Source organism: Nasonia vitripennis, assembly GCF_009193385.2.
Source record: "Nasonia vitripennis strain AsymCx chromosome 3 unlocalized genomic scaffold, Nvit_psr_1.1 chr3_random0008, whole genome shotgun sequence".
In the NCBI taxonomy this organism is placed as follows: domain Eukaryota; kingdom Metazoa; phylum Arthropoda; class Insecta; order Hymenoptera; family Pteromalidae; genus Nasonia; species Nasonia vitripennis.
The window spans coordinates 640,093-665,006 of record NW_022279628.1 but is presented as its reverse complement, the minus strand read 5'-3'; the positions used below and the strand labels follow the sequence as shown (position 1 = coordinate 665,006).

The 24,914-nt window shown below is 36.0% G+C and overlaps 1 long non-coding RNA gene across 1 annotated transcript in view; it reads left to right on the top strand.

Moving 5' to 3' along the window:
- The window catches only part of LOC100116706, a 30,616-nt gene extending 8,998 nt beyond the window's left edge, over positions 1–21,618 (top strand). The window contains exon 2 of the long non-coding RNA XR_512164.3: positions 21,512–21,618. This is a non-coding gene — a long non-coding RNA (uncharacterized LOC100116706). The remainder of the gene's footprint in view (positions 1–21,511) is intronic.
- The last annotated feature ends 3,296 nt before the right edge of the window (positions 21,619–24,914 follow it).

Genomic DNA, 24,914 nt, shown 5'->3' with positions numbered 1-24,914 from the left:
AATTATTAAATTTGGCTTTGAAATTTTTTCTTTGCAACAAACATGGTATATTTGAAGATTTTTGCGTTAACATTCTGATAGTAAAGCTCCTTAGATTATAATAAAATATTGTAATTTTAATTAATATTATCTAACAGATTCACACCTTAAAATTAATAATGCCAGTGTTTCATCGATAGACTATAAGACAACGGGACGGCAAGTAAGCATTAAAAGAATAATTTTGATAGGTACAACTATCTTATTTTTTATATAAGATGAATGAGTTTACGCTTTGTGAAATGATTCTTCTATATATTTAGGAGGAATTTACTTGATTTTTTTATATTTATGATTTTGCTCATTTTTTTGCATAAGATGATTTTGATTAGTTTTAGCACATTCAGATTAGATGTGATAGAATCATGGAACACAAAGCAGATTTTCACCTTGAAGTTATAGTGAGATTGATTCTTCTTGTAGTAAGTAATGATTTTTGTCAATGTGCTGATTTTTAACAATTCACATTTTTGAAACTGATTTCACTACATTCATTAGCGCATTTTGATGAAAATACAGGAAAACTTTTGTAAGCTATTAACATTGGATAATTTCTTTAAGGATTGCATAACATTTTAGAGGAGAAATCATAAGTATAATACTAAGATACAGAATAGTGAGGATAGGTACAAAACTTATAGTTGCCAACATTTTACCTTGTAAAATGTGTTGCTTTTAACTGATTTCATAACCTTTTAATGAGTTTCAAATAAACTTATCAGAGATTCAAAATAGATGGCCGTGGTGAGTGGATGTATGTTTTTGAGTGAATGGTGTGAAGGCGATTAGCAGCGGATAGATTGAGGACAAAATAAAGGAAAGCGATAGAAAGGTGAAAGGAAGGAAGCTGAACAAAGGGAATAATAAAGATAAGTAAGTTAAAAATAAAGAGAGAAAGGAAAGAATGAAATAAAAACGAGTAATAATGGAGGTTAGAATAGAGGAAGAGAGAGAAAGAGCGAGCGAGAGAGAGAGAGAGAGAGAGAGAGAGAGAGAGAGAGAGAGAGAGAGAGAGAGAGAGAGAGAGAGAGATAGAGGGGGAGAGAGAGTGCGAGTAAAAAGTCCCTAGGGAAACCACCAGTAGAGTGCAATATAGAGAGAATAGAGAGGATCAACGAAGTGATTTTTGGAACACATCTGGAAGGTGAGTCTGCAACAGCAGAAGAGGAGGAAAGAAGCGGAACAGCGGAATGGTATACTCCCAAACAAGAAAGGAACACAGATAGTAAATCTACAGGAAGAAATAAAAAGGAGGGCAAAAAGGGAAGGGGAAAAGGGACAAACCACAACTAGATAGGAAATCACAAAGTGTAAATAACCTAATAGAAGGAGGACTGATTCTAAAAAAATTGAAAAAATTAAAGTTTAGGACACCCCGGAAAAAAATATAAAAAGAAAGAGGAGGAAGAAGAGGAAAAACGCAAAGAAGAAGAAAAGAAACAGATTTTTAATAAAAGCAAGTTAATTGCAAGAACACCACCAATCACACCAGGCACAAGTAAAGCAGCCAAAGAGGGAGAAGAGAATCTGGAGAAAGAAGACAATAAGAAAGAGGAGAGAACTGAAAAGATAGAAGAAGAGAAAGAGATGGAAAAGACACTGAAAGAGATCCTTGAGAAAATGAACAAGGACGGTGAAGCAAGAGAAAGAGCAACAGAAGAGGCCAAACAAAGAGAAGAAAGATGGGAAAAAAGAGTTGAAGAAATGAATAAAAAAAGCTGAGGAAAGGGAAAAAAGGTTTGAGGAAACAATCCTAAGGATGGAAAATAAAGAGGTAAGGAGATAAGGAAGATAGCAGAAGAAATAAAGAAAAACAAGGAGGAGGAAGAGGAAGCCAGGAAAAAGATAAAAGAGGAATTAGAGCAGCTGAAGGCAAAGCAAGAACAAGTCGGAGCAGGAGAAACAGAAACCACAGGAGAATAGGTAAAAAAAAAATAAAAGAGATAGAAGAGGCAGTCAAAGCGATGAAAGAGCAGGAAGGAGTAAAAGATAAGAACAACAACGATAATTCAGAAAACAAGGTAGGGATAGAAGAAGAGAGAAGATGGAAACAAGTGGACTGGATATCGGAAAAAGATGAAAGAGAGAAAATAAGGAATAATATAGTCATAAGCGGACTGGAAACAGAAAATGGAGTGAAGGCAGAAGAAGCACAAGTCTGGATAAAAGAAAAACTCGGAACAGAGGGGAAGGTGAGGAAGTGGAAGGAAAGGAAAAACTAAGAGTGGGAATAGTATATATGAGAGAGGAAATAGGAAAAAATTGGGAGGAGATAGAAAATATATGCGAGGAAGAAAAAGAAGGATAATAATAGGAGGAGACTTCAACGCAAGAACAGCCGAAAAAGAAACCTCATAAAAGAAGACAAAGCAGGACATCGAAAAATAAATACATAAACGAAGAAGGAAAATACATGATCGAGAAACTAGAGGAAATAGGAATGCATATAATACACGGAGATATAGAAGTAGATTGGGAGGGAGAATGGACATATCTAGGAGAAAATGGTTGCTCTACGATAGACTACATAATAACAAACGAGGAAGGAAGAGAAACGATAGAAAGAATGCTGATAGGAGGAAAATGGAAATCGGATCATTTTCCGGTAGAACTGACAATGAAAATGATGAAAAAGATAGAAACGGAGAAAGAAGAACTCATAACGGACTGGACAGAAAAAGGAATAGAAGAATATAGAGACTGGCTAGGGAAAGCTTGGGCGCCGAAGGATTGGAGGGAGCTGAAAGAAATAGTCAAAAACATCGCGTGCCGGGCATTTTGGGGTCACGCATGCTGGCCGCTCGTGCCGTCATTGTGACGTCCCCAAGACATCTTTCGTTGGAATTTTCAACAATTTTTTTTTTCCTGCCATTCGGGAAGTCATAATGTTGACATTTTGGCGGCACAGCGTGCCAGCACGCGTGCTCACATTGCGACGGCACGAAACTGTGTCAGAATGACGGACATGAGTGCCGGCTGCATGCCACCGGCACGAACGAAGGCAGAATGTCGGCATTTTGCAGTCACGCCGTGTTGGCACTCATGGCAGCATTATGACGACATTTTGAGGAGCTACATGACGGCATTGTGCCTTCGACCCGTGTTTAAAATTTATTAAAATTTGGCGCTGTCAGAGTACTGGCAGAATGTCAGCTCGAAATTCCAAATTCCCGCAGAATGCCGGCTTTGTTGGCTGCGAAATTTAGAAAATTTTCTTTTATAACTACCGAATTTATAGCAGCCTGCAGGTTTCGCGCCTATACACGAAATAAGCGGCGAATATCGATGTTGTTAGCGCGTTGATAATAATTCTGGTTATTGTTTATTACGATTACTTGCAATTTTATTAATATCAACAGCTACTCGCAGTATATAAGGACACAATTGTCCATGACTTGTAACAAGTATTCGTGGTCGAGTGGTAAAGTGCCAGCCTGCTAACCGAAAGGTTCAGGGTTCGATCCCCGCTCGGGTATAATTTTTTTCTTTTTTCTTAATTTAAGTGCCGGCACGATGCTGGCACCGCGTGCCAGCATTGTGCTGAGCACAATGCCGTCATTTCCGTGTCCCGGAGCAGGGGTACCTGGACGTCACGCGTGGCCCATTCCGAGCAGTCTCGGTGCCGTCATTCCGCCGACATCATGTTATCGGGGTAAGGAATTGGAGAGAGGGGAGAGAAGACAAAAAAGAATTTCTAATAGAACGCAGCAAATATAGACAGCTAATAGAGAAAAAGAAGAAAGAGGAGGGAGAAAAGATGATAGAAGAACTACAGAATGAAAAAAAAGGTCGAGGCTTCTGGGAAATGGTAAATAAAAAAAGGAGGAAAGGTAGGGAAAAACTCAGCGAAAAGATTACAGAAAAGGAATGGGAACAATACTTCAAGAAATTACTAGACGGAAAAAACACAGAAGAAAGAGAGAAAGACAGAGAGGAAGATATGGAAAGAACAGGAGAACAAGGAAATAAAGAAAGAGAGAACCAAAAGGAGGAAAGAGAGCAAGAAGAAGAGATCACACATGAGGAGATCAAGAAGGCAATCAGGAAACTGAAAAAGAAGAAGGCAGCAGGGGAATACGAGATACAGAATGAGCCATGGATATTCGGAGGGGACAGAGGTGAGGGCTTCCTATACAATATTCTAAATAGTATATGGAGGGGGAATGACTTCCCAGAGGAATGTAACACGGGGCTAATCGCGCTGATATATAAAAAGGAGATAAAGATGAAGCAAAATATAATTGAAAAAAAAACTGATAGCTGAACTGGATGAGAAGAAGGTTCTAGATGACACATAGATGGGATTTAGAGAAGGAAGAGGTACAGTGGATACGATATATATAGTAAAAGGCATAGTAGAGAAAGAAATAAAAAAAGAAAAAGGAAAGGTGTTTTTATTCTTCGCTGATATGAGAGCGGCGTTTGACAAACTAAAAAGAGAGAAGATATAGAAAATTATGGAAAAGAAAAAAGTAAAAGACAAGTACATAAGGAAAATAAAAGAAATATCCAAAGATACACACAGCAGAGTTAGAATTGGTAAAAAAAGGACAGAAAAGTTCAAAACGGAAAAAGGTGTGAGACAAGGGTGCCCACTCAGTCCGGCGCTATTCAACATCGCATTTGCAGACTTAGAACAAGAAATGAAGAAAGTACAGGAAGGAGGACTGATATTAGACATCAAGAAAGTACACTCAATAGGACGTAAAATTTCCTGTTCTTTCCGAATCTGCTATCAAAAATAGGGGTTCCTATTTAAAACAAAAATTGACCTTCAAATGACCTTGAAATTTGAGTTCAAGGTCAAAACTAATTGCACAAAAAGATGTCCCCCTTGATCCTGGACAACTTTCATCTGAACAATTTTTCTGTTCATGGCTTAATTTAGGAGTTATTAGACTGGTTTGATTAAAATGGCCCACCCTGTATGTGTAGAATTTTTCCGTGCAGTTATTTCCTGCGTAGAATTATTTTGTGTAGCGTGTAGGGTTATTTTTGTGTAGAGTTTGTACGGTATCCGTAACATTAGAAAGGATTATTGTTAGTAGCCATCCGACACATGGCTCTTAATTTTTAGCAGCGAGAAAAGATTCTAAACTACACAGTGGTAGATGCAAAAAAGAGAAAGAAAGGTTATTCAGAGATAAATTGTAAATTAAAATATTTACTTCATTTTGTGGTGAGTACTGCTGTAGACTGTTGAGTGTAGTATAATAATAATTCGGAACGCCTCAGGTATTTAAGGAGATACGCGTGAAATAAACAAAAAGCACAAAACATTGATATACAAAATAACCAAATTCCGTTTATTCAGTAACTTACTAGTGAAAAATAAAAGTACATGTTAGGTGGAAACTTGAACAGTTTCCCCTTTTATGTGAGTCTGCCTATCGGACACGCTCTACAGGTGTCCAGGGTGGAACCTGGTCAGAATCCGTATGCCTACCTGCAAGTGTCTTTTCTTTCCTTTTGGTAGTTGTCCAAATTAATACTTATGAATCTTACCTTGCGATTTTTCTCTTCGAACGATTGAATAGAAACTTTCCTTCCTAGACCTTCCTTTCTTTTGTTATCTTGGGATTTTTAGGAATGAGTGACTTTAGATAATGTGTGTGTGTGTATATATATATATATATATATATATATATGTGTGTGTGTATATATATATCAGTTTAAAGTATCGATATGGGGGTTTTCAGGGTCACTGAATCTTATTTTAACCTCGACATTTCAAAATTCGAAATGGTGGATCCAAAATGGCAGACATTATACAACCACCAAAACTATTTTACCGCAATGAACGATTTTAAATCAGTTTAAAGTATCGGTATGGGAGTTTAAGGGGCCGCTGAATCTTATTTTAACCTCGAAATTTCAAAATTCAATATGACCAATATAAACTGGCGGATATTTATCATAACCCACCCGCAGGCTCTCTCGCGAAAAGCCCCTGCTAACGCGCAACCCGCCGAACACGCCACGCACGCTGCAGCGCTTATCACCGCGGCGCGCCGCTAGGCGGCTGCGCATTACCCACAAGTGAAGTAGCGTCGCGGAGGGCACATAAGGAGGCCGGGTCCAGCGCTGTACCTCGCCCCTCTTCCAACAGCCTAATGCTGCAAGTACACAGCTCGTGTCCAATGACAACTTGTGCAAAGACTTCAGCAAATAAAACTGTTTTGTGGCAAAGGAATTTATTGCTTTCAAGTGATTTATTTCATCCCTCTTTTTTACCTACACCCCCGACCCCTTCCCACGTTTAGCAACCCATAGAAAGGAATATTTTCTTCAAGGAATGCTTTCTTCATCGGCGACTTTTTCTCCAAGAGTCTTTTTCAGGATAGTTGGTGAGCAAGTCCATCAGCGGCTTTATTCATAGGCGACTTTTTCTCCAACAGTCCTTTTTAAGATAGTTAATAGGTACATTAATAGATACATTGGCGACTTCTTCTTCAACATCCTTTTTAAGGCAGTTGTTGAGTAAGTCTTACTTTATCGGCAACTCCTTGTTCAACTGTACTAGCCGTAATTTTGTTATTTCTAACATTTTTTTTGTTTTGGTTGTGCTTTCTCATATCCTACAACAATGTCCTCTCCTGCGAAAAAATATCGTATCGATAGATTTGTGATACATGTAGAAAATCCTATTACAAACTACATGATTTGTCATCTCCAAACGTCAGTATGAGTGTTGATTTTGAATCAGAGACGGCCTCACCTTCGGTTTCAAATACGGATGCACCTATGCACCTATGCAAGATGATCTTACAGATATTTTAACTGGACTTAAAAACAAATTCCAAACCCTGCCGGAGAACGATTCATTACGTGTCAGTATTCTTACTATTTTGCCCGAACACTGGGCAATACGTAAAATTATGAACCAATTTGGTGTGTCTCACAGAATGGCTCGTAAAGCAAAACAGTTAAGAGAATCAGATGGAGTTTTGGCTTCTCCTGTTGCAAAACGTGGAAAAATATTACCTGCAGAAACTACTCAGAAAGTTGAAGATTTTTACGAAAATGATCTTAACAGCAGAATTATGCCAAATAAAAAAGATACCGTCAGTATTTATTTATATGGTGAAAAAATAAAAGTGCAGAAAAGATTATTACTTACTGATATTAAGAACCTTCATAATCAATTTAAAGAACAGTTTCCTGAACATCCGATTGGGCTTACCAAGTTTGCGGAACTGAGACCAAAATGTTGTGTCTTTGCAGGATCCTCTGGTACAAACACCAAAATTTCAAGGCGATGATTGACGCAGTAAATATAGAAAAAATCTCAAACAATATTCTGAAGAATTATAAAGATTGTTTGAATTTTGTTCTATGTGAGGATCCCAAACCAAGTTGTTATTTGAATGAATGCAAATTTTGTCCGGACATTCAAAAGTTTTCTAATTACGTTGAGAACATTATGGATGAGCACAATATTGATCAAGTCATCTTCAGCACGTGGCAATCAACCGATAGATACACTTTGATAAAACAATGCCTAACACCGCAAGAATTTATTGAAACTTTATGTTCTAGCCTAGAAAAGTTGATACCTCATCACTTCATCGCTAAGGAACAATCAAAGTTTATTTCTGGGAAGAAAAATAATCTTTCAGATGAAGAGGTTCTTGCTCAATTGGATTTTGCTGAGAACTATGCTTTTACAGCCCAAGATGCTGCACAGGCATTTCATTTTAATAATGATCAAAGTACGATTTTTCCTGCTGTTGTTTATTATAAATCTGAAGGCAAGCTAAAGCATTTCAGTACAGTATCTATGTCCGACTGTACTACTCATGATGCCACTGCAGTATACATAATGCAGCAAAAGCTTATACTTGAAATTCGCAAGGTTTGTCCCACAGTAAAAAAGGTAATATATGCTACGGATGGTGCTAAACAGCATTTTAAAAATCGTTATCAAATGTGTAGTTTAATGAGTCATAAGAGAGATTTTGGCGTTGATGCTAAATGGCACTGTTTTGCAACAGCACACGGAAAAGGTAGTTGCGATGGAGTTGGAGCGAGAGTAAAGAGAGAAGCTACAAGAGCGTGCTTACAAGCTGCAAAAAATAAAGCAATTCTAGATGTTAAAGCTCTTTATTCATGGGCTAATGGGCGATCATTCAATATAAAATTTTTCTTATACACCAAAAAAGTTGTTGTTTAGGTTAGCGAGATTCTTAGCCACTTGATACTTTTGTGGTCTTGAGTCTCGCTGTACCTTTATACGTGTAAAACTTTCTCGACTCTACATTTGAAATTATTATTTCAAATGCGAATCGGGAAAGTTGTCACGTAACAGTACAAAATTATATAGCAGACTGAGTGTTGATAGATGCGGACTAAACGCGAATAAGATATAAATGTATTTGATGCGGACTGAGCGCGTATTATAAAATAAATTTCGAAGTGCGGACTGAGCGCGTAATAAGTAAAAGAGAACTTCCGAGCTAGCTGAGAGCCGGGACCGAAGTGGTAATGCGGACTAAGTGCATATGTTGACCGACTAGAAGTCAGGTCCGCAATAATTTCAGAGTGTATCCTCGGGAAACTCGTCCCCCTGGCCCATTCCTCTAATTCCCTCCAAGAAAGGTTTTGAAGCGATTTCCCTATAGGAGAGAGAGAGATTTTCCGGGACTCCTCCTACGCATGGGCTCAATGACCTCCTATTCTAGCCAAATATCTGGAGGAGAGGGTGAGATAACTCCTGATCCCTTAACGCAGATAGCGACGCTATGATTTGAAGATGAGACGGTAGGCCCCGCCCGGGGGTAAGAGAGCAGCAACAGATAACTTGCCTGGTGTAGGCAAGTTACTGACCGAGTGGCACTAGTAGCCAAATGTAAATAGTCTACCTATACGCAGGTAGATGGCACGCGCGCATATAACACAGGAGAGAGGGAGCGACACGGGTATATAAGGAGCCCCAGAGTCAGCAGCGAGCATTAATGATCTGGCTCTTAACTGAGTAACTCGCGAATGGTAGCTCTTGCTTCTGACTTCGGTCTCCACCATACCCAGTAGTCCATGAGCCCCAGGCTCTCGAAGAGTATGCGTGCAGCCCACTCCCTCTCCTGTAGGTCATGAGATCTAGTATCGCCTATGAATAATAATCAAGTAAATAAACGAACATCATTTCGTTGACCCCCACAAAAAACATCAGATCCCAAATTCCCCGCGAGTTCACGTCTTTGCCACGATGAGCATTAAATTCAATAGTTGCCGCGAAGACTATGAGATTTCACATTTTCGCCGCGAAAACTAACGGATTTCACGTTTTAGCCACGAAGACTAACAGATTTAAAATTCTGATAAAATCTATGTGCATGCAATAAAATAAAAAAAAGGGTTAAAATGAATAATAAATAATAATTTATAATAATAATTTGTTTATTTTTATATAATTGCGTGATAAAAATCGTGGAATTGAGAAGGTATAAGCCTTCTTGCAATCATTGCCTGAAGGTCTTCGCTTTTTTTTCGCTCGAAGGATTTTTTCCTTCGTAAGCTTTAGGCAATTGGTAGCACTTTATGGCTTTCCATCCAAACATTTTTTTTCAATATCTGAAGCTTATCTTCATCTTGCGTAAAATTGTATTTTATGCTTAAATTTATGTGGCCTCTGATATTGTCTACACAAAATTTTCTTACAGATGAAATTTTTTTCCACTGAACAAATTTTGAAAATTCGTCGAAATTAAAAATGTCATACTATAGACATACCTCGACTTTATTTTTAAAACTCTTTTGATTAATTTACTGTTAACATGTAACATTAATTCACTGTTTTAACATGTTGCTTCCGAAGCGCAATAGTTGTCGTGGCAAATAAAATGAAATATGTTAATCTTCGTAGAAAAATGTGAAACGTGTTAGTCTTCGCGGTAAAAACGTGAAATGTATTAGTCTTCGTGGCAAAATCGTGAAATATCGTAGTCTTAGTGGCAAAAAGGTGAAGTAAACTATTCTTTGCGGCAACTGTTAAAATGTGAAGTTTTTCGTGGCGAGATTTGAAATGTAAAGCTCTTCGTCGCGTGAAAATAAAATCTCATACTATTCGTAGGATACGATGATTTATAAATATAGTATGACTCAAACCCTTTATTAAATAGTATCATCTACTCCTATCCCCCCTTCAGATGTTTTACCGGTTCAGGATGGTCCTGTCCTTGGGTGAGGCTATCTGGTCAGAGACTCGTGGTGTGATGGTAGTACCTCACACATCAGTCTAAAAGATGCGTGGTTTACCTAAGTGTGCAGGGAATGAATAGTGGATATCCCCTATTCATTCCCTCCAACACACGAGCAGCTCTCCTCTGGTGGATCTTCCATTTCAGAGGATAGGGAAGTCTTTTGTCCACTCAACAGGCAAACGCGGGATGGATCAAAGACAATCATCATTCTTCGACTGTCCTTATCTCCTGATTACTAACCTCGAGTCACGAATCTCACGAGTTCGCGACTAACACATCGCGGACCGTTGTTACGTCCGAACGTCGGCGCACACTGTAATATTCTAAGTTTTGAGTCAGCTTCCGTTGAACTCGAGATGAAGTCGCTCCTTTATTTATTTTAATATTCGGCGTGAATTTATTCAAATCCCTTTCCAAACGAATGAACAGGTCTCGTTGAACTGTAGGTCAAAAGGCCTCCGATAAGCGAAGTCCAGTCAACCCTCCAGGCAATTCGACAAGTTCTCCCAAAATATATTTGTAAAATAAACGGCAGCGTTCGAAGCCTGCTCACTTTACAAATTCCCAAACCTTTAGATATTTATTAATTAACTTATATGATTTTTACTTACTTTTCTTTTTGTAGATTGCAGCAAATTCAGAATTTACTGGATTGTAAACTCCTTCCTTCCTTTTGGATTTGAAAATTTGGTTAAAATGAATCAAACTTTACTCTGTTGATTTGATTGCTCTTCAATATTCTGTTTATTTTAAAAAGAAAAAAAACTTGGAGAAATTCTTATTCTGAACACAGCCACCACGGCTTTGAAATACAAAATTTAAAAACTTATATGTTGCTTGGGAGCAGCCACCTCAGCTGAACTCCCCGATGAGACTCTCATACAGACTGAACTTTTCTTCCACGTTTTTCTTCCCTTCGCCCCCGCGTCGCTTCTTTTCCATAGGCCCATCCCTTTGGGTCCGCATCTGCGCCCTCTATATCGGTCATAGACCTATTGCATCGCTACTTTCCGCTTGGCTACCGCCTCTTCAGATCTTCTTCCGCACTACCTTCGCTATTTTCCTAGCCTTGCCGATTTCCCGCGAGATGGCCCTCCCTGTACCATTTTCAACTTTTCTATTTGTTATTTAATAATAATTTGTAGATTTTACATGTTTGCTTATATAATATAATAAATATCAACTATGATTTTAATTTACTATTGCAATCAATTCAAATTTATTGTAACTTAATATTTTTAAATTTCAAACTTTATTATAATATTCTATTATTATTTAAACTTGATATTATTATTATAACCTAGCTGCTATTTCTAACTAGTTTATTATAAACTATCTATTCAACTAAAAACATATCGTAAAACCTGTGCGAGTATACATTTCTTTCTACGCCACGAATACGAATTCTACTTTATCTTTGAAATAAATAAAATATGCACAGTTGCAACTTAATACTTTTCAACTCTCCATACTTTATATGAATCTAAATTTTTATTTTATTTATTATAAATATTCTACTTTTAAAATTTATAATTTGCTTTGCACGGCTTCGCATTCTGTGACGCAGACTCTAAAACTTGAGACGCCAGATTGTTGCTCGCAATTTCCCCAGATACTTTGGTTTTTTTCCGGCTGCGCACAAATTCTACGATAGGGCTGCTGCCCGCCGTATACCGATCCCTATCGCTGTACCTGCGCGTGCTCTTAATGGCTATTTCTTCGGACTGCCTAATTGCGCTGTCTGGACGCTCGCCTGTTCTTAAGCTCTACGGAAAATATAATTTTTTTTTTGTCACGCAGCTGCGTCTTTATTTTATTTTATTTAAATTTTTATTATTTAACTTATGACCGTTTCAAAGATTTTTATTTTATAAAGAATTGTTAATAAAATACCACATTTGCTCGTTCGCAACTGCTTATAAGTAATAATAATAAATTATTGAGCATCTCGGTCTGATTTAGTAGTTGCATATATAACCAAACAGGTTACAGAGAGCTTTAGGAAATTCAACCTCTATTGCTTCTTCTAACCATTTGTCCCATTCTTTATCGGTGGTTATCAATTTTCTAGCTACAACTACTTCATGAGATGTTGCGTAATTAACATTCTTGAATGTTTTTAATTCTTTATAAGATTGTTCCCTTTAACATATAATAATAATAATCTTAAAAAAATCTTCCACGATCCTTCGGATTTACAAAGTACGTTCTGCTTATAATTGGCTTCCAAACTTTTTATCTTGGTGTCAATTTCTTTGTTAATTCATTGAAAACGTAAAAATATGGTATATCAACGTACAAGTTCTGTCTAGCTTGCGGATCGTTTGCATTTAGTTCAAACCATGCAGTCAATGATCCTTCCTTAAAGAATACAAACTGTTCATTTTTTAAATGTACAGCTAATCTGTAAATTACGTGTGATAAAATGAACGTTGCATATCGTAGTAGACGATACATTGCTTCTGGAGGGCTTGCATATCTTGTATTTAAATATTGTTTTATTTCATCGTAGTTGAATTAGAGTTACCTTGACTCATTTTTATAAGTGCACAATCGTTCCCCTTATAACAATGTTTAAATAAATATTTGACAAATCGAATATTTAAACATACTTCAACATTAATATAACAATTAAATTTCAACAATAAATACGGATTATATGGAACTACAAATCGATTATCAGCTATATTGTTTTCATTAAAACGAATTTGTTTTCCATTGTTACTTCGTCGATAAAGGGCATATCCAGTATTATTAAAGGTAATTTGCTCATTAAACTATTTCGGAAAGTTTTTAGTATATTTTTTTGTTTTGTTATCCATACATGGTGAATTTAAGTTATTTTCACCACAAGAGCCATGTATCATTGATTTTTATTTTTTTTTATTTATTTATTAAACCAAGATGATAGCTTACATAGTATACCTTAAGAATACGCATACCAGCAAGCCTTGTAGAGGTAAACTAAGTTACCTGTGTACAAGCTTGGTATATAACAGAAGAATAAAAGACTTAAAACTAGTACTTAAGACTAAAGATAGTTACATTATCAAAATCATTTCAACAACACTCATTACATTTTATTTTCTTAGAATTTAACAAATTTAACAATTTAAAACTAGTTTTAATCCAATACTTAATTTTACGTTTCGCCGCGGTTTTGCTTATATCTAATTCCTTGAGCTCATTTGGTAGTGCATTGTAAATTATAATAGCATTATTATAACTATTTTTATCACCTACTCGTTTTTTGCTCTTAGGTATAATTAAACTTTTCTTTCGAGTAATACTTGTAAACATTTGGAATTGAGTTTTGAGATCTTGATAATGGATTTTAAGGGATTCGAAATTAAATACTTGCTCTAGGTTTAATGGACTATCTTGTATACTAAAAGTATTTTTGTTGATAATCTTGAGAATTTTCTCTGTAAACTTTGTAATAAATCACGGTTATTTCTATATGCACCACCCCAGGCTACTATTCCGTAGCTAATTATGCTGTGGAAGAAAGCATAATATATCATTCTTAAAGTTTCTGTTGACATAGTGTGTGATAGTTTGTGAAAAATATAGACTAGACATTTTGTCTTTTTTAATATATATTGGATGTGTTTATCCCATTTCAGATTGTAGTCAATGACAATTCCCAAGTATTTGTAATACTCAACTCTAGCTATCTTTCTATTTTGAATTCTTACATCAATAAGTTTCGGTACACTATCGCAATAGCTTCCAAATGTCATACAAACTGTTTTATCCACATTCAAAGATAACTTATTTACTACGCTAACCATTTGTATATCACAGTAAGAAACTCATTCATACTTTTTGCGCCTCTATCCATGCATTGCCTGTTGCTATAATTGCAGTATCATCTGCGTACGATAGAATTGATTCTAGTGGAATCTCCTTTAGCATATCATTTATATATATATATATATATATATATATATATATATATATATATATATATATATATAAATTTATTACAGACGATTCCGAGTCTCGACATCGAACTTGGTATACCCATGATCGACCGCTAGAAGCCAGGCCTGCTCTCGGTAAGATCCCGAAGCAGGATCCGCGACTCCGTACGGCAATTAGGGCCCGTGCGATGGCCGACCCGTGGATCGGCCACCTAGTAGTGTCACATTGTTTTGAGCCTTTCGACTCACGAGACTCCTAGAGATATCGTTGCCTCCTTTGACTAGAAAGGATACGGCCTTAGAGGCGTTCAGGCATAATCCCACGGATGGTAGCTTCGCACCACCGGCCGCTCGACCGAGTGCGTGAACCAAATGTCCGAATCTGCGGTTCCTCTCGTACTGAGCAGGATTACTATCGCAACGACGAGTCATCAGTAGGGTAAAACTAACCTGTCTCACGACGGTCCACTTCTATTTATTATATATATATATATATATATATATATATATATATATATATATATATATATATATATATATATATATATATATATATATATATATAATAAATAGAAGTGGACCCAGTATCGTACCCTGTGGAACACCCATACTTATTAGTAAACTATCACTTTCTACACCGTCAATTTTAACAGTTTGATATCTGTTATTCAAATAGCTTCTAAGGAGATCCAATGCCTGACCTCTAATACCAATACAATACAGTTTATTTAATAACAACTTGTGGTCAACTGTATCAAAAGCTTTAGCCAAGTCGAGAAAAGTGACTATTGTTGGTATCGTTTTATCTACATTATTGTACAAAATTTTTGTGATATAGTTTAAAGCATTTTTTGAGCCAATATTTTTCATAAAACCAAATTAGTGTTTTGATATTATGTTATTTTTTTGGATAAAATCATATAGCCTGTTAAAGATTATTCTTTCAAAAATTTTAGCAACATTGGATATAAGTGAGATGGGCCTATGATTGGTAATGTTATGTTTTCCCCTGATTTATATATCGGAATGATTTCGGCTTTTTTTAGTGCATCGGGCCATATAGCTTTTTCAATGCACAAATTAAAAAGATGCGTTAATGGTACCGCAATATAATTACTAATCACTTTCAAGGACTTAGCTTTTATTTTGTCCACACGACCATTTTTTATTTTCAATGTATTGATTATGTTTTTTACTTCATTTATATTTGTGGGTTTTAGAAAGATTGAGTTAGCATTATTATCCAGTAGTCTGTTTTCAGCATTATTGGGTTGCACGATACCATTACTCAACTTTTGGCCGATCTCACAAAAAAACTTATTCATGTTACTCGCTATCTCAACTTTCTCTGTAACTTTAATATCGTTTATCTTTATACAACTTATGGTTTCATTAGACTTTTTTTGCCCAGTTTATTGTTTATAATTTCCCATAGTTTTTCGGAGTTATTTGCATTTTTTTCGACTATTTTTTTATCATATCTAATTTTGGCGTCTTTGATAACTTTCTCTAAAATTTTGCAATAGGTCTTGTATTCAGTTTTAAGTTGCTCATTATTTATATCCAACTTCCATAAGTTATACAAAAATTCTTTGGTTTCGCACGATTTAATTATCGCATCAGTGATCCAATTTTTCCTTCCCACCTGTCTAATCCTTTTTTGATTAATTTTGGATAACTCGATACATTGTTTAATCTCAGACAACAACTTATCTGTTGCTAAATTACGATCCTGTATTGTGATAATTTCATACCAGTTTCTTGTTTCAGCACTATTTTTTGATTTTTTATAATTTAAAACTATTGTTGGTTTGTTATGTACTATTTTCATTTTATTGAGAGCTATAAATATAGGGTAATGGTCTGTTATTGATAGTTTGAGTTTATAAGTAATTGTATGTATGTTATCAGTTTTTATGAAAATATTATCAATGCAGGATCCCTTAGCAGTGCGCACAGGTGGTCTTGTAATTCAAACAAATCCAGGAATATATTCTTTATCGAAAAAATTACACAGGAATTCTTGGCCCAAATGATCGCAATTCAATAAATCAATATTGAAATCTCCTATTACTAAATGATTTTTAATGTTCCTCTTTTTATCAAATATTTATTTAAATCTAAAATAAACTCAGTCTTAGGTATGCCATGAGATCTGTACATGGATGAGATTTCAATATTGCTATTATTACTTAAGTTAATTTTCGTATTTACAATTCTAATCCTACCCTGTTGAACAATTTCTGTGCTCTGAACCAAGTTTCTATTTACGAATACTATAACTCCGTCATTCCTATTTATCCTACTATCATTGTAGTAAAACTCGTACTCATAGTTACTCCCGATCAGTTAAAAAAAATTATGATTAACCTGCTCAAAAGTTTCAGAAAGAACAACAACAGATGGTTTGACGATCAGACTTTCAAAAAATATTTTTACCTAATCAAAATTTGCATTCATGCTTCTTACATTTAAGTGCATAATTATATCATTTTTGTTGCTAATTGTCTTGTTTAGATCGCCAATACCACTGTATGTTTTTTCTTTCTGCATTGAATCCTTTTGTATTATATCTAGATAATCAAAAGTATACATTTTATTAATTTAAGTTTTACTGCTTCTTAACCTTGTATTTTTTGCTGGAGCAGCAGGTTGAATTGGTGTTCTAGCAATCTTCGATTGTTGATGTTGCTGCTGCTTGGCTGCTTCACTCCTTTCATGTCTTTGTTTTGTAGATTTAGGTAGTTCTTGTGAAGGCTGTTTCATTGTGTTGTCTGTGGTTGTGTTGTGTGTATTAGTAATATTGTAACGTTCTCGATAGACTTGATGTACTGCCGGTAAGGTAGGCCTAATAGGATAGTCAGTGGAGTCTATATATAGGCTGATTTTTTTCTTCAGGACGTTACACTGGTTTGTATCGTTAGCAGCGTGGTTGACGTCAAGCTTTGTATTATATTTGCTGTTTGAAAAAACATAATTCAGACACTTAAAGGCGCTGTTTGTGCAGGTACTAGTCCTGTGTTTTCTGCGCACTTGAGGCATACAGAACTGTTGTTGCATTTATTACCGTTGTGCCCGAATCTTCCACAATTGTAACATGGATTTATATTTATAGAGTCATGTACTTTGCAATTTTGGTAGCCAACATGTTTACTTCAAAATTTACTTTTGACCACTAAAAATTTGTTAACGAATGTTAAACAAGCATCCTAGTGAGAGGCAAGGGGACTCACAGTAAACAAGCACCCCAGTGAGAGGCAAGGGGACTCACGTTAAGAAAGCACCCCAAAGGGAACATAATCCTAATACGTCCACGTCGTTGTTCCTGGGTAGCGCTGAAATTAGGGAATTATTTTGTTTTCAAGGTAAATATTTTCATGGTCATTGTCACATTGGGTTTGAATATTCATCATAAAAGTACATTAACTACGATTATTCTATCAGAAAATGCGATTAAATAGCAATTACAGTATTTCTTAACATTTGACCTTGAAATGACCTTTGTGAAGGTCATGAAAAAAATTTTGAAATACCGTTTCGGACGTAAAATTTCCTGTTCTTTCTGAATCTGCTACCAAAAATAGGGGTTCCTATTTTAAAAAAATTTGACCTTCAAATGACCTTGAAATTTGAGTTCAAGGTCCAAACTAATTGCACAAAAAGATGTCTCCCTTGATCCTGGACAACTTTCATCTGAACAATTTTTCTGTTCATGGCTTAATTTAGGAGTTATTAGACTGGTTTGATTAAAATGGCCCACCCTGTATGCTTTCAAGGTTATGTTTCAAAACCGATTCAGTCAACATTGCACTTTCACTATTCAAGCAATTTATAACAAGTTCTTCTTTTCTGTTTAGGTACAAGTTTTTTGTTTGTATCTTCTTTTCAGTAACTAAGCACTCTATAACTTTCTTTTTGACGTCCACTGCTTTATTACTCACATTTTTTACAGTTATCTTAGGCACTTTCTTTTGTAACAGTTTAGGAAAACTTGTAACTTCTACATACGAAAAACTAGCCGCAGGGCTTTCATTTTGTTTATTTAGCAATTTTTCTCTAAGTAGAATGTGCTTGCTTAACGATATTTTGTAACCTTGAATATTTCATTTCATCAGGTATTTCTGCACTTATAACTTTATTAACATCATCTGTATTGTTCAGTTAATGATTTTTATAAATAAAAGCTAACAAACGCATATGTGGTAAACCCCTTTTCTGAAACGCAATTACATAAGTATATGCAATACATTTTCCAAAAATGTTTTCTTTTTTTTTATAGCATTGCGTTACCTATGTCAGCGTTTATGTCACGCCTACCCGTGACCTAAGTAGTCCTTTATTCCACAGTGCTTCATCGTCCGGGCGTAGCGAGGACGCTAACCTCACGATGCCGTACAGGACTGCTTATGTCACGGATAATTTTGACATAGCGGACTTAGGGCAGGCAGATGCTATAAAATAGTATACGATACTTGGAACCTAAGTTGGCATTTTATTACACGGCGCTGTGGTATCTAACTACGCGCCGTGTAATGAAGTGCCACTTAGGTTTCACGTATCGTAATGTCTTGTAATTTTTTTTTTCAAATTTTGTTTAATTTCCTTCCATTTTGGGTTACATGTCATGGTAATAAAAAGATCTAGTTTACCATACTTTTATACTATTGTCATTGAATCTAAAAAGTTTTGTTGTAACGATCATAGACTTCCTGAAAATGTTGAAGGTAATATAACCATTTTTCCATCGTCATCGTTACTTTTTTTAAATGATCCATGACACCTATGTATAAATTTGTCCTTAATTGTGTTAATTTTTATTTTAAAAAATAATCGTAAACCTTTAACTTTTACCAAAGCATCAACAATGTATTGTCGAGTTAATTTTTCTAAATTGAAGTAATGATTAAAATTGTTTCTAATGCTGAATTTATGACAATAAAATTGTAGTATTAAAATATTGTTTTTGTTATTTTTATTTTTTATTTTGGGCATCCATCCAAAACCTCCATTAGGATACATAAGTGAAACTGACATAGAATGTACAAGTTTACTAATGTACGGGATATTATTAGGTACTCTATGTTTTGAATATATACATACATCTCGATCTCGATCACGGTGGTTGACTATTTTCACCTACAAATACCACATCTACTTTATCACATTAAGCTGCGTTATATCTACGTTTATCATGATTAGAATTGCGTGTTAAATACATTATAATTTCTCTACTATTAAACTCAACATTGTTGTTTTTCAAACGATTTTCTTCTTCCATTTCTACTTTGTGCATGATTTCGTATGATTTAGCGTATACGTTTACTTGTCAAAAAAAAAATTATCTAATTCCTTTAATAGCATTAAAGAAGATGTCGTTAGTTTGTAATCGTGATTGCGAGGCAATTTTATTATCAATGATGTATAGTTGCCCATATCTTCTGGCTTCGTTTTCGTCTGGATGTAAGGTATAAATATTGTGGTAAATTTGACCACATATTCTAATAACTTGAGGGCCCCTCCAAAACTTGCAAAGGCAAGTGCATTTTTATATTTTCTTATGTTATTTAAAAAGGTGTTAACCATCGTCAGTATTTTCAAAAACTAATTCTTTTAAAAGTTAAGGATAATTGATATTGTCAGATAAAACGTTTTCTCTATTGCAACGATTAGAAAACTTCTTATACATAATATTTCAAATTTAAAATGTTTGGCATTACGGAATTCACATATTTCACTCATGCTATCTAAATCATTCCGCATAATTGCAAATTCATCAAAATCGAAATCGAACATGGCATCCAATTTTGTTATTGAAAATTCATTGGAATTTTTAATAGCGTAATCTTTTAATTTTATGTAGTTATAATTATAAACTTATTACATTTAATTTTAATTAGACCTATAAATATATATACCTAATCAACCAAGCGACGTTAAGAGCGGCCTGACCCTGCTAGTATATATTAATACGACAAAATAATAATCAAACCTTACATATTACAATGATATATTGGAATTATACATGTGTGCGTGTGCGTGCGCGTGGGCGTGTGTGTATATATATATATATATATGACTGGTTCTTTGTGAAATCGAAGATGAAAATTTTAATTTTTGCCCAAACTGTGTGTGTGTGTATGTATATGTGTGAAAATTTCAGCGCGATTCCTTTATTTGGCTTCGGGTTCTAGCTAGTCAAATTTGAGGTTTCAAGCAATGTGTGCATTTTCTGCCTGTTTTCAATATTTTGTAGCTTATAAGTGATGCAGTTTTAATTAAAACTACCCAAACACTTTTGTTTTGAAATTTTCTGAATTTTACACTAAAAATACTTTTAAAGCCATATATATATATATATATATGTGTGTGTGTGTGTGTGTGTGTGTGTGTGTATGTGTGTGTGTGCGCACGTGTGTGTGTGTGTTTGTTAAAGCTACGTTATTTGCATTTTAAACCTTAAAATATGAAAATCTGAATGTTTGATCCAGACTCCGACAACCTCAATTCAGTAAAAAGATACCTTTGGATAGTAAAAAAGTAGCTGTAAAGTTTCAGAATGGGCCAGACCTTCTACTAGAAGTTATGTAGAAAACCGACATGATATAATGGTTAATAAGTGGTTTTACAGTCACATTTGACACTTATAACCTAGTACATTTTATGACTACCGATACCAATATGTGTTTGTATTGGTAGACATAAAGTTTAGTAGGTTATAAGTGTCAAATTTGCATGTAAAACCACTTATTAGCCATTATAACGTGTTTCTTTTCTACATAATTTCTAGTAGAAGGTCTGGCCCATTCTGAAACTTTACAGCTACTTTTTCACTATAGGTATATTACTATAATACAGTAAAAAGGTATCTTTTTACTGTATTAAGGTTGTCGGAGTCTAGATCAAACATTCAGATTTTCATATTTTAAGGTTTAAAATGCAAATATGGTAGCCTTAACATACATATAGGGCTTTAACAGCATTGTTATTGAAAAATTCAGAATATTTCACTAGAAAAAGTAAAACTACCTGATTAGATTGTTTTAGTTAAAAATGCATCCCTTACGAGCTACAAATCATTGAAAATAGGCAAAAATTGCTTGAAACCGTAACTTTGACTAGCTAGAACCCGAAGCCAAATGAAGAAATCGCGCTAAAATTTGTTTTGGAGTCGGGTACAACATATAGAACATATATAGTTTGGTCAAAAATAAAAATTTTCATCTTCGATTTCACATACACACACACACACATATACACTGTACCTAAAATTATTTGATATTATGATATATTTTTGTTTTTATTGAAAATCATTTTTTCTTGTGATCGATATTTGTTATTTTTTTTCAGGATCGATGGCCAAAAAAGGACTAACTGAATGGTTGAAGAAATTATTAATGAAATAGGTCAATTTATAATAAAATGTAATGTATGATAAATAAATTGTTTTCGACCAATCATGAACTATTTCTTTATCCTACATCCCTCAAATTCGTAAAAATACTGAGATACCAAAATGCCTTCTCCAAGATGTTTCGCAAAATATGTACAGCGCTATGTTACGAAAATTTTATTTAGTCTCACGAAATATCTGTTTGTTCTCCTACGCGATTTTCAAGTATGTATCAATTTTGAACCTCAAAATGTAAAACTTCTTGATAATACAATACTACTAGCAATGGGTACTTCGTTCGCTGATGCTTGCTCGGTTGTATTTCGATAGTAACTATATATTTTATTTATAAAATTAAAATGTCTTTTTTATTGGTATAGGTATATATTACACCGTAAGGCCGCGCGTGGCGCGCTAGTTTATTGATATGATTGATGATCAGTATTTTAATTTTTATTCAAATATAATTTGACAATTTGAGATATAACAAAATTCATATTAAAAAAGCAAGCAAAAAATGCATTTTTGCCCGCTTTTTGAAACATTTGTGAAATTGATTAAAACATGTGTGTATGTTTTTTTTTATGTGGCGTAGGCAGAGCAAGCTCTGCACAAGTGGCCCTCCGACACCGGATCCCAACAGATACTATCGTTGAACAATACTTCCGTGAGGCCTTTTAACTAGCCTTTTTTGGCTACTTCTTTGAAGTTTGACATTTCTGTACATCCCCCATCCATCAAGGGGATCCTGTCTTTTTTATTCTGCATCGTTCAGCTGTCTGTTTCCTGCAGCATCGTCCGGTCGTCTACTTCGAGCAGCATCGACCGGTCATCCTGGACAGACTTAACCCTAGCTCCTACGTTCCTCTGCATCTGGCAGGAGAGTGAGAGCTCAACTCTGTGACCAATATTCCTCTGCATCAGTCTAAGGAGCGTTTCGTATCTATTACCTAGTGGCCTTCAACTAGCAACAGTTTTACTCAGCTGTTTCGCCTTCTCCTTTTCTTCTATTCTCTTCGTAATTTCTAACCTTCTTGAGAATGGTCCTTACGTAGTTGTTTACAGTGCATCAGCCATCCTTCGACGCTAGCATAGCTGTCATCATTTTCACTTGAGTTCTTCTCGTTCCATTTCGTATCGCGAACAGTCACAGAAGACATGCTTCGCTTTTTCGTTTGCTTCCAAACATACTGGGCAATTTAAATTGTCCTCCATCTTGAAGCGGTGTAGGTATGCTCGAAAGCACCCATGTCTACTCAAAAACTGTGTAAGGTAGAAATTCACTTCCCCGTGTCGTCTATTGGTTCAGCCAACAATACGTGGTATGAGGCGGTGCGTCCATGGCCCCTTTCCACTGGAGTCCTATCGTCTTTGCCACTTAGCTAGGGTTTGTTCCTTCGCGAATTTCCAAACTTCCTTTTGAGTATTGTCACCACGTCGGCTTTCTTCGTATATATTCTTTTGTTTTGTTGCTAGAAAGTCAATAGGCGGCATACTTGAGATAACGAACACTGCATCTTCTGATACTTCGGTAGGCAGAAGCGACCCGCAATGCACTTTTTCTATAAACTGTTAACAGCTTTTGTGCATAGGACTTCACCAACATAGCGTCCGCCCATATTGGGGCACCGTATAACATAATCGATGTAGTTCCACTGGCTAGAAGTAACCTTCGACCCTGCGTTGGTCTACCATTTGGCATTAGTCGCGATAGTGCAGCACCAACTTTTGCTGCCTTATTGCTCACCCTCTCGAGAAGCTGCTTTAATATTAGTCTGGCGTCCATGGTGATTTTCAGGTACTTAATAGTCGGCTGAGAGTCTATTTCGTGTCTGTCACTGTCAGTGTTATTGTATTTATTTTCTTCCTACTAGATATAAGGATAGCCTCCGTTTTATGGCTAGCAAACTCAAGTCTAGTCTGCTTTAGCCAATCGTGGATTATAGCTACTGCCTCGTTAGCGATTTCCTTCACCTCTTCCTTTTGCTTTACTACTACCACTACTGCAATGTCTTCCGCAAAATCTACAACCGTTGCCCCTTCGGGTAGCTCTAGCCTAAGTACTTCATCGTACATGATGTTCCACAATAATGGGCCAAGCACTGACCCTTGCGGGACCCCTCCGGTTACTTGATAGGTTTTCGTGCCGCTCTCTGTGTCATACAAAAGGATTCTGTCTTACAGGTAGTCAGACATAATCCTACTTATATATGTGGGTACCTTTTTTTTCCGTAGTGCCTCGTGTATCTTGCCCCAGCTGGCTGAGTTAAACACGTTTTCAACATCCAGTTCTGGTGGTGTTGACTACTAAGCTTACGGCGTCAAGAGTGGAGCGTTTTTTCCTGAAGCAGTATTGATATTCCGCTAGTCCACCTAGATTTTTAATGACTTAGACCATTCTAACACCGATTATGCGGTCTAAAATCTTGCCCGGGGTGTCCAGCATGCAGAGTGGTCTGTGAGAGGCAGCTTCTCCAGGTGGCTTATCTCCTTCTGGTAGTAGTACCAGGCATTGCTTTTTCCAGTTCTAAGGAAACGTCCCTTCTTCGAAACATGAATTGTACAGGTCTACAAAGACGTCAGAGCGTGCCTTTATAGCTGGTTTCAATGCAATATTGGGTATGTCATTCAGGCCTGGAGCCTTGTTGTTCCCAATTCTTTTGCATGCTGCCAGTAATTCCTCTGTGGTAATTGTTTGAATGATTTCGTCATTTGCCTCCGCTTCAGGGATAGCTGTTACTTCCAGTTGAAGGGAAAACAGCGTGGTCAAAATACGGTCCAGTAATTCCGGGCTCTTAGGAGGGAAAATATAACCTCCCTTTATCTTCTTCATTACTACTTATTACGGTCGCCCCCAGGGATCCAGCTCAACCTCGTCTTATAACTCTTTAAGGCACCGTCGTTTATTTTCTCAGATTTTGTTCTTGAGCATCTGTTTAGCATCCTTCATTACTTTGTTTCGGGCTTTTACTAGTTCATGAACTCGACCAGACTTGTAGTATTTTTTCCGGGCCCGCTGTTCCCGTCTTCTGGTTTGATAACACTCGCTGTGGGCAGCTTCAATTTCTTTATCCTACCAGTATATGGAGTCCTCCTCGGCATCGTTGCGTCACAGGCTCTGGTAATATTTTCTATTACCTGCTTGACCTCATCATTCTTAGATCCAACCAGCTGCATTTCTATTAGAACCAGCAGAAATGTCTCCTTATCATAATCCTTCGTTTTCCAAACGACTGTTTTTATCGTTGCCCTTTCGTTGGATCTCTGTTTTGATATTCTTATCTATATTGTTATCGCTTGGTGGTCACTATTCGTGTAATGATCGTTCACCGTCCACGATCTAACTAAGCCAATGAGGCA